The sequence below is a fragment of the Crocodylus siamensis genome, chromosome 1 (assembly GCF_052110815.1).
Source record: "Crocodylus siamensis isolate JL-2025a chromosome 1, ASM5211081v1, whole genome shotgun sequence".
Classification (NCBI taxonomy): domain Eukaryota; kingdom Metazoa; phylum Chordata; order Crocodylia; family Crocodylidae; genus Crocodylus; species Crocodylus siamensis.
In genome coordinates, this window is record NC_143395.1 from 34438649 (window position 1) to 34448974 (window position 10326).

Here is a 10326-nt window from a genome sequence, read left to right on the forward strand (position 1 = left end):
TTCAAAATCATGTTAGAGATCTCCAGTGTCAGGGGCTGACCCCGTCTGCCCCTTGTTCACCATGTCCACCTAGGGTTTACCCAGCCTTGTCCCTGCCACCAGACAATCCACCCTGAGATGATTTGCTGGATCACTGGGTCCCGTTTTCACCACCACCCACCAGTCCCATGGCCTCAGGCGCTGTTGCATCCACCACATCAGCTTCCCTGGCAACTCCACCAGCCCTTACCTCTGGTCCTTCTTCTCCCATTACCACCGTCACCTTTGATTATCCCACAGGGAACCAGTTCAAAATTGATGTCCCCCTGGATCCCCAAGAGGAGTGGACCATACATTCAACTTCCCTAGACCAGCAGAATACCCCAGTCAAATTGACCCTCAGGAACCAAAATAATGGTACCACCAAGGTAGACTGCCAGAGGACCCTTGTAAGGAAGGCGGCTCACCAGGGCAGAAAGCTTGCCAGGGCACAGTATCCCCTCCGAGAATACCCTGTGCCAGGGGGGCAACCCGTGGTGGTTCATATCCCTGTCTCACCATCAGAAATTGTCTCTTGGTTGACCACCTTCCCTAAATTCCATGATGACCCTACCGGGTTTGCTCAAAAACTCCAAACACTCTTTGAGGTTTATAAGCCAACCCACATCAAAATTCAGATGCTCCTCAGTGGAATTCTTCCTGGAGACCAGAAAAACACCCTCCTTTAAGTGACCAACTGGCCTACTCAAGACCCTGGCAAGAATCATCTGCCGAAACTCTATAAACAGGTTCTTGAGGCTGTCCCCAGGGTCTCCCCACAAAAAACAGACTGGTACAAAATTTCCACCTGTAAGCAAAAGCCAGAAGAACTTCCTGCCGACTACTATTCTCACCTGGTCCAAGCCTTTGAGGCACATTCTGGCAATCTAGACCCAGAAACCAGCCTCCCTGCCATAGTTATTCAGACCTTTGTTTTAGGGCTGTTACCTAGGATCTCCGAGCCCCTGCAAAACACCTTGATTGGATGGGAAACTAAACCTCTTACCAAAGTTTTGGCTGCTGCCTCTCATTTCTATACTAAAGCAGAACAGCAAAAATCAAAGGCTCAGGACAAGCTGATGGCTTTGCAAATCAGAGATCTCCAGGGTGGCACCAAACCATGGCACCCTGCAGGACCGTTTCACGTGACCCAACCACCTGGTCCCTCTAACATTCCCAATGATGTCTGCCATTACTGTAAGCAAAGAGGCCATTGGAAGAATGAGTGCCCAAACAAACCTGGTGGTCCCGTGCTCTTAGCTAGTGTCCCTCCATTTCAGCCAGGCACCCACCGAGCACCACCACCCAGACCAGCTCCTCTCCAGTCCTTCAAAGGTGAAAATCAGTATTAGGACAGCTGAGAAGACCCAGAGACACTAGCCCCTTTACTTTCTGCCTTTTCCGATGCTACAATACCTGTTATTGTGGGAGGACGAACTGTTCCCTTTCTTGTCAACACCGGTGCTTCTTTGTCTATGCTTAGCTCTGATTTTGTTTCTAAGGTCCCCATTTCTGATAGAGTAATCACTGCTGTAAGTATTGGGGATCAACCCATTGACCACCTCATTAGACAGCCGCTCTCATTTACCTTGCGTCCCCTTACTGAGCAACATGCTTTTTTGCTGAGTCTTTGCGCCTCTGTAATTATGTTTGGGTGAGACCTCCTTTGCAAGTTGCAAGCAACAGTTCACTGTTCTCCAGATGGGGCTTTCCTCACACTACCCTAGACTCAAATTCCTGCCTTGATGATGGCCATGATGGAACAGGAACCCAAGTCCAATTCTTCCTTGTTGCAGTAGGAACTATTGGCTCAAGTTCCTGAGTCCTTTTGGTCCCACTCCACAACTGATGTGGGACTGCTCAAGGGTGCCATCCTGGTTTCTAACAAGGTTAAATCAGGAGTGTCTCCCCCACTGAAACTTCAATACCCACTATCAGTTGCTGCCTCCAGAGGCATTGCTCCTGTAATACAAGGTCTCCTAGAACAAGGTGTCCTTGTACCTTCCCGGTCCTGTTGTAATACTCCGATTTTTCCAGTCCAAAAGAAGGAGAAGTGTACACCTGAGGGGTTGCCTGTTTATCATTTTGTTCAAGATTTGCGTGCTATTAACAATTTTGTGATTCCCTTGACAGCTGTGGTACCCAACCCCACCACTGTACTGTCTCAAATACCTGTTTCCGCTCTTTATTTTTCTGTGGTGGATCTCTGTAATGCTTTCTTTTCTATACCAGTTCACCCTGACTCTCAATGTTTATTTGCTTTTACTTATCAGGGCCAGAAATACACCTTCACCTGTCTGCCTGAAGGATTCTGTGATTCACCCACCATATATAGCCAAGTTCTCAAGTCTGACCTCGATACAGTCCAGCTGCCTCATGATTATGTGCTGGTTCAATATGTAGATAATTTGCTTCTTTGTTCTGATACGATCCATCATTGCCAAAGTGACTCTGTCGCTCTTTTAGAACAACTTGCAGCACAGGGCCACAAAGCCTCCCACTCTAAGCTCCAATTCTGTCAGACTTCTGTTACCTATGTGGGGTACACTATTTCTCACAGTACCTGTCACCTGTCTCCTGATCATCTTTCAGCTGTTCTCTCTCTCCCTTGCCCACAGACTAAACATCAGCTTCGTGGTTTTCTAGGTGCTGCCAACTACTGCAGACAGTGGATTCCTAATTATTGTGGACTTTCTAAACCTCTTACCCTTCTCACCTGTGATTCTGACCCGCTACCCTGGGAAGACGTCCATGAATCTGCCTTCTGTCAGCTGAAGCAAGACCTTTCTTCTTCCTCCGCTCTTGGTCTGCCTGAATACTGTAAACCTTTCACTCTCTTCTGCCATGAACACCAAGGCACTGCCTCTGGTGTCTTGACCCAGCCTTTCGGACCCTCTCCACACCGTCCTGTTGCTTACTGTAGTGCCTCCCTTGACCCAGTTGCTTCTGGGTTTCCTCCTTGCCTCCATGCTGTTGTTGCCACCACTCTGTTGGTTTCTAAAACCGATAACCTTGTCCTCAGGCACCCCCTTACTGTTGCTGTCCCATACACTGTTCTTGCCCTTCTCCAATGCAGCAGAAATCAGCACTTGTCCCCTGGCCGTCTATCCTACTATGAGGTGGTTCTCCTAGCTGCGGACCAAGTGACCCTTGTCTGTTGCGATCCCCTCAATCCTGCCTCTCTTTTTCCTTCACCCTCAGATGGTCAACCCCATGACTGCACTCAGCTTGAGGATTTTGTTTTCCTTCCCTGTCCTGATCTTTCCGATACTCCTCTGACTAACTCTGACCTCATTTTCTATGTTGATGGCTTCAGTTTTTGAGATGATCATGGAATTCTCTGAGCTGGCTCGGGTCTCTGCTCTGATTATGCCATTATTTAATCTGCTCCTCTTTCTGTTACTCATGCTCAAGCTGCTGAACTCATTGTTCTCACTCATGCCTGTCACCTTGCCACTGAACAATCCACTAATATCTATACAGGTTCTAGTCATGCCTTTGGTGTCTGCCATTCCTTTGGACAGATCTGGAAACAGCGAGGGTTTCTTACTTCTGCTGGGACTCCCATTTCCCACCGTCACCTTATTACTGCTCCCCTGGATGCTATCCTCCTTCCCTCCACCCTTGCTGTCCTATGGTGCAAAGCGCATACTGCTGCTGCTGATCCTGTGTCTCTGGGAAATGATAGGGCAGACACAATGGCAAAAACCGCTGCCCTATCAGAACTCTCGGCTCCAGTCCTTCAGGCCACTCTCTACCTTTCTTCCCCTGTCTCCCCTGAGCTTCCTTTTCTCCAGGATACTGCCCTAAATGCTGAAAAGGACTCCTGAATCTCAGCGGACTGCTCTCTCCACTCCAACTCCTTATGGCAGCACCCGTCTGGTTGCCTTGTAGCCCCCAGGGCCCTGTTATCCCTATTAGCTCAAATGGCACACTCAGTGGCCCATTTGGCCAAAGAGGGGATGATAGCTGAAGTTGGCCGCCTTTGGTATGTCCCGAGTTTTGCTACCGTGGATGCCCATTTTTGTCACCAGTGTCTACAGTGTCAGCGACACAATCCTGGCTGGCCACCCCACCAACCACATGCATTCCACAGATCTTTCGGTCTCTACCCTTTTTTCCACCTCCAGATGGACTTCATCAAGTTACCCTGGAAGTATGTCTTGGTTATTTTCTGCCTTTTTAGTGGTTGGCCTGAGGCATACCCTTGCTGACAGGCTGATGCCGTCACTGTGGCCAAAAAGCTTCTTTTTGACCTGCTGCCCCACTTCGGTCTACCCCTTTCCCTGGACTCAGATCATGGCTCTCCTTTTCTTGGCCAGGTGGTCCAACATGTTTGCAAGGTCCTTTCCATCTGATACCAGCTCCACACCCTAAATCATCCTCAGAGTGGGGGTAAAGTGGAATGGAAAAACTTTGATAATAATATTCTCTTAGCAAAGACTTGTGAACAAACTGGTCTAAAGTGGCCAGAGGCCCTCCCATTTGTATTTTTCCAAATCCGAAATTCTGTTCAGAGGTCTTTGGGTTTGACCCCTTTTGAGATTATTATAGGTTGGCCCATGAGGGCTCTCGCTGCACTTCCACCTCAACATCTGACTCATCTATGTGATTCTTTATTAACCTACTGCCAAGGGCTCACCAAGGCCCTCAAGGTTATCTTGTTGTAGGTTAAAGCCACAGCGCAACCTCAATTTCTAGATGGTGGCTCAGATGGCAACCCGGTCCAACCAGGAGATTGGGTCTTGATTAAAGTCCAGCAGAGGAAGGATTGCCTGCAGCCTCAGTGGAATGGGCCTTTCCAGGCCCTGCTAACCACCCCAACTGCTGTGAAGGTTGCCGAGGTTTCTGCTTGGGTCCATACCTCCCACTGCAAGAAGGTAACTGCCCCAATGGATTGGAAGGCTTCTCTCACTGGTGATACTTCCATAAAGATCCAGAACGTTCCTGTGAGTGAAGGTCAGACAATGAAATCTCGAAGAGGTTCCTTGTGAGGAAGGTCAAACAACAAAGTCTTGAAGAATAGCCTATATAGCTAGCCCAGTTTTACTTGTGGCTACGAACTTTTGTTTTATGTGTTGAATTGCCTTTAGTACTTCAGTGTGAATCACACTAACCCTTGGGAAGTCACAGATAATTATGTAGATTTAAAAACTCTCCAAGGGGTAACATTGTTCTGTATTCTTGTGGTCAGTATTTTATTGCTGGTAGTGTGCTGGAGGCCGAAGTTTTAGTCAAGTGTGGCCCCTCAAAGTTCCAAAGCATAGCAGTGTTTGCAATACCTCTCGAGAAGGCCCTGAGATGTTGCCTTTTATTGTGCTTCATGCCCAAGGTTTTAGTCGGGGCATGGGAGGAGAACAGTATTACATTCCTGAGGCAGAGCATTGCTAGTGCATGCAACCTTACAAATTGCTGGGTGTGCATACATGGGCCTACACACCCAGCCAGAGGAATCCCAGTGCTTGGGGTGCCAATTCCCCTTGAGGACTGGGGAAACAGTACCAATACCAGCTTCGTCAGATTTTCCTCTCACTCTAGTAGAACACAGCACTCGATCCCTGAATGGTGGAAGATGACTCGGAATAGCTGGAAACCATCTTTTAGACTTGAAGCTGCACTCTGTTATAGGTCCAATGGGATTGGTAGGATGGGAGAAGCTGGTTACTCAGTGGGGCACTACCCCAAATGTCGAGCAACCTTCAATTATCACTCTCATAATACGTCTGGGGTCCTGCTGGGAAACACTTCCCTTCAGTGCACCAATGGGTCTCACACTATTTATAGAACCCTGGAGGACATCCATAGTTTGGTAATGAACAGGTCTGAATTTTACATGTTGTTAGATTATGCTTCTTGTAACCAACCAATATCTCAATGCAGGTGGGTGGGGAGCACACGTGTCCCTTCCTATACCTTACAGGTTAATCAAAAATGCTGAATTGGGAGTACAACCTGTAGGGACCTCAGCACTATAGCTGCTCCAGGCTTGTTCTGGCTATGCAGGAATGATGCCCACAAGATTCTGCCCTGGCATTGGGTCGGCACCCTTACTCTGGGGAGACTCATCCCAGAATTTAACTTATACCTGAGCCTCTGTCTGCATGAAGTATCTAATCTCCCACCTGGCTTGCCCAGATCTAGGACAGCAATTGAAAAGCCACTGGTTCACCAACCCACAAGATTCCATCAATTTACTAGGGCATTTCTCCTTTGGTTGCGGGGTAGCTGAATTAGAAAGAACTATTATAAACATTTCAGGAGTTATGAAGAAATTTTTTTAATGCCAGCGCTGATGCTTTAGGAGCTCTTAACGATGAAATTACCCAGATAGGACAGGTGGCTACCGAAAACCGTATGGCTTTGGATTATCTCTTAGCTGCCCAGGGTAGGGTCTGTGCTGTTATTAATCACACTTGCTGTACCTGAATCGATCAGCACCAATGAGTGGAAAAAGACCTCCGCACTATAAGAAGGCAGTTGCAAGTGATCCATGTGGTTGCAGAGGAGAAACCCTTTGATTGGTGGGGGTGGCTACCAGATGTAGGGAGATGATTAAAATCCCTGCTAAAATATTGTATTCTAAGTTTATTATGCATTTTTGTCATTTTCATTATTATCCAAATGATTCTGTGTTGCTTATGCTGTTGTCTATCAAAAACTGCTCAGAGTGTTTCTAGGTTCTCTAGAACTGAGTTACTGATGATGGTGCTCAACAAGGTGGCCTATGAGTGCGAATGTCAAAGGCCTTATGAATATAGAAGTGTAAGCACAAGCGCTTACATGGGGGGGAATGATGAGGAATGGAAAAGTACTGAAAAAAGTGAATACGTGTCAGGTCAGGATGGAGTGGGGAGATGTGGGTGAAGACCGAGTGGGAATAACACAGTGGCCTTCAGGATAAGCTTATCAGAAAGCAGCTTGAGAAAACTCGCTTGTCTCAGTCAGACACTGAGATGAGTTGCTGTCAGACTGCCAAGACTAGGTTATGGGGCGGGTTGATCTCTGTGTGATTTATCTGTATGTAAGTTAGGCTGTGCTTTGTTCTCATTGAGAACGAGCTGCCCCTTGCTTTTCTTCCATGGCCATGCAAAATAAAGTGCTTCTGTTAGCTAAACAGTGATCCTGTCTGAATTTCTACATCAGAAATCCCAGCTTCCCTAGATCTGCCACAGGTCTGACAATTTACTACATATAGTGCCTTTAACTCTAGTTTCAAGATAAGACACAGGGGTAGCAATAACATTTTATGTAGTATATGAACTATATGTCAGCTTTGCTTCAATTACTTCAATTTGAATTTCACTCTAAGCCACAACAATCATCTGCACCTCACTTTCCCTGGGAAGAGAAACACTTACTTGAGCTCTATAAGGCATTGAATAGACTTTCTCACACATCCCTCTGCAGACAAAAGACACATCTTCATGAAATGTCCACTTCCATTTAAATCTGCCTCTTTGAAGACTGACGGTGTTCCCAGCTGGGACACACATCTTACTATTTACTCTTTCAGTATCTCCATAAGAATTTGACTGAGACACAGGCTGCTGAGCCTGCAGTAGGCCACTATGACCAATTCGGTGGTCAGCAAGGTGGGAAAACAAATTACCCAAGGGTCAGGCAGGGTTCTAGATCAGAGAGGCTGAGAACATGGTGACTAAGTTTCAAGAGATCCAAGAGGTGAAATCAAAGAGGCATAATCCAAGAAACAAATTGAGATTGGAAACCAGGGATCAGTGCCTAGTTCTAGGGGAAATCCAAGGTCCCAGGGTCAAGAAAAGCCAAAACCAAGTCAGGAGCCAGGAGAACCAGAGAAGCATCAACACAAGGTTGCCAGAACTGGACACTGTGTCAAGGTGTACTTGCAGCCTGAGGCTGCAGGTGTGCTTAAAAGAGTGAGCAGTGCTTTTAACAGCTAATCCAGTTCCTCACCTCCACAGAAAACTAGGGCATTCTTATTAGCCAGGGATTAGGGGCAGGTGTGATGGCTCAAGTATCAGCCCAGGCAGGCCTGGTTGGTCAGAGGCCCTGACAGGCTCTTAGTTTCTGCCCTTCTGCAAATTGGATTAATGATGTTTGATCTGCAGCATTTTGTCATCTGAACTGTTGGATCCTACAGCCAGGCACAGCCTTCAGAATGCCAATGGGATTGACTTCCTACCGATATCCATGCATCATTACATGGAAATTTCAAACCCTGGGAGTTTTCCTGCTTGTCTCCCACTTTTACCTTCCTCAATTTTCATTCAGAAATGGAATTATTTTAATAAAACTAATGCTACTTATGGCTGTGGTCATGGTGAATAGAAATCTGTGTAGAATTTTCATCAAGCTCCAAGGATTCCTTCAATTAAATATGTTCATGCGCAAATATGCTCATCTGATTATTAACCAATAGCTAGGGAGCTTCAGTAAGGATTTTTTGTGTCATTCTTTGTTCCATTTGTGGCTACACTCACACTGAGATAACAAGGAATTCTTGACTGGAATATTGAGATATCATTTGCTGTTCAATTCAAACACTTTGATATAAAATGACTAGAATAAAAATGGAAAAGATTAAAAAATTATATCCACAGGAGTAAGAAAATGATAAAAGATGTTTTATGAGGAAAAATTAAAGGAATAAATTCATAACTAGAACCTGTCTAGTAAATTGGATGGGAGACTAGAAAAGCTAGCTGAATTTACCATTCATTTAATTTACTGAGATTTGTATCAGATAAGAGGAGGCTTCTAAAAGGATAGTATAGATAAAGAGGAAAAGGCAGAAGACTGGAAGACAAGGCAGCAGTTGGAGATGCAGCAAGAGGCAATAGAGACTGGTAATTTGGTTAGGACAGACTACAAACAGATGGTTAGGGAGAAGATCCATGCTCACTCCCCCCCCGAAGAAGAAAGAAAATCCAAAGGAAAAGAGATGGTAGAGCCAAGGCAACACAAATTGTTAAACTGAAATACTTATTTCTATGAATGATACTTCTGCTAAAAAAAGTAAATGGCCACAGAAAGAACTGTCAAAGCAACAGTAATGGAAATCTAATAATCTACTTATAACCTGTACTGATGGTAGAAGCACCGTCTGATGATTTCTAAAGTCCCTTCTGGACATAACATCTATTATTTTAATCAGTATAAAGAAAATGTGATTTATGATATAACAGCTTGAAAAATATTTGTACAAAACTCAAACTATTGCACTAGCCACAAAATACTGCAAGTACACACTATAGCATAATAGCTAAGTTAGAAAGTCACTTCTAAATTCCCTCTTCCATATTATCCTCTTGTGTAGCTAATTATAAGTAGAATCAGTAACACTAACTATAATTAATTGGCTAACAATTTACATTAATCAAACCCTCTTCTCTATTTCTTAAAATATGGCCAAACTTTAAGTCTGGGATGAATTTTCCATGACACCAAAATGGCTCAACTCTGTTTTACCCACAGTGGAATAGGAGGGAGGGGGAGATACATGTTTTGGTTATGGTAAAACATTTTTACATTCATTTCAGTGAAAAGCCCTAGCACCTTTTCATTCTAACTACATCGAATTAAATTTTCCCAAGTTATAAGCCTCTGAAAAATCTCATTTTGTACTGAGATGCATAATAATGGTGTATTAGAGGCTGGCAAATGAAATCCTCTGAGGACTCCATCTTCATTTCATGCCTTAACATTTCACATGTCTCAATGATCCGACATACTAACCACTATGCATGCTTCATCCCAGAGCTTCAAGTACTTTTACAATTATCTTTCCTAGCAGCTGGGTAGCCAGTGGGGTACAGAGAGAATCTCTCTTGTGCTCTCTTCCTCAGTGAAATGTTACATAAAATTTTGGTACCTCATTATAAAAAAAGATAATGATGAAACAGGAAGGATACAGAGTAAGAAATCACAAGGCTTTTAATTTGCTTTTTAAATGAAGAAGAGTTATAGAATTGCCATTTAGCATGAGTAATAAGCTAAATGCACTGAGAAAGGGAATTAAGCAAAATTTGCCACCCTTTACTGAGTAGTGAATCAGGGGAAGTTGCCAGTGGTATAGAATGGGATTGTGGGGGAGAGGCGGGGAAGGAATGAATCAGGAGGAAAATGTGATGAAAAGTAAGATTTCAAAGTAAGACAGCAGCAGGAAGGGTAGGTGCAGCTGGGTGTTGTAAAAATGAATAATTGGTTAGGGGAATGGAAATAGATGGAAGGGAAATATTGTAGGAAAAAAAGCAAGAAGAAAAAAGGAAAGGAATTTAAGGGACAGTGAAGATGCATGGTCATAGAAAGTACCAGAGAGAAATCCTCATT

The 10326-nt window shown here is 44.8% G+C and overlaps 1 pseudogene; it reads left to right on the forward strand.

Moving 5' to 3' along the window:
• The first annotated feature begins 5341 nt into the window (after positions 1-5341).
• On the forward strand, positions 5342-6882 carry LOC149872706 (syncytin-2-like; annotated as a pseudogene).
• Positions 6883-10326: the final 3444 nt, after the last annotated feature.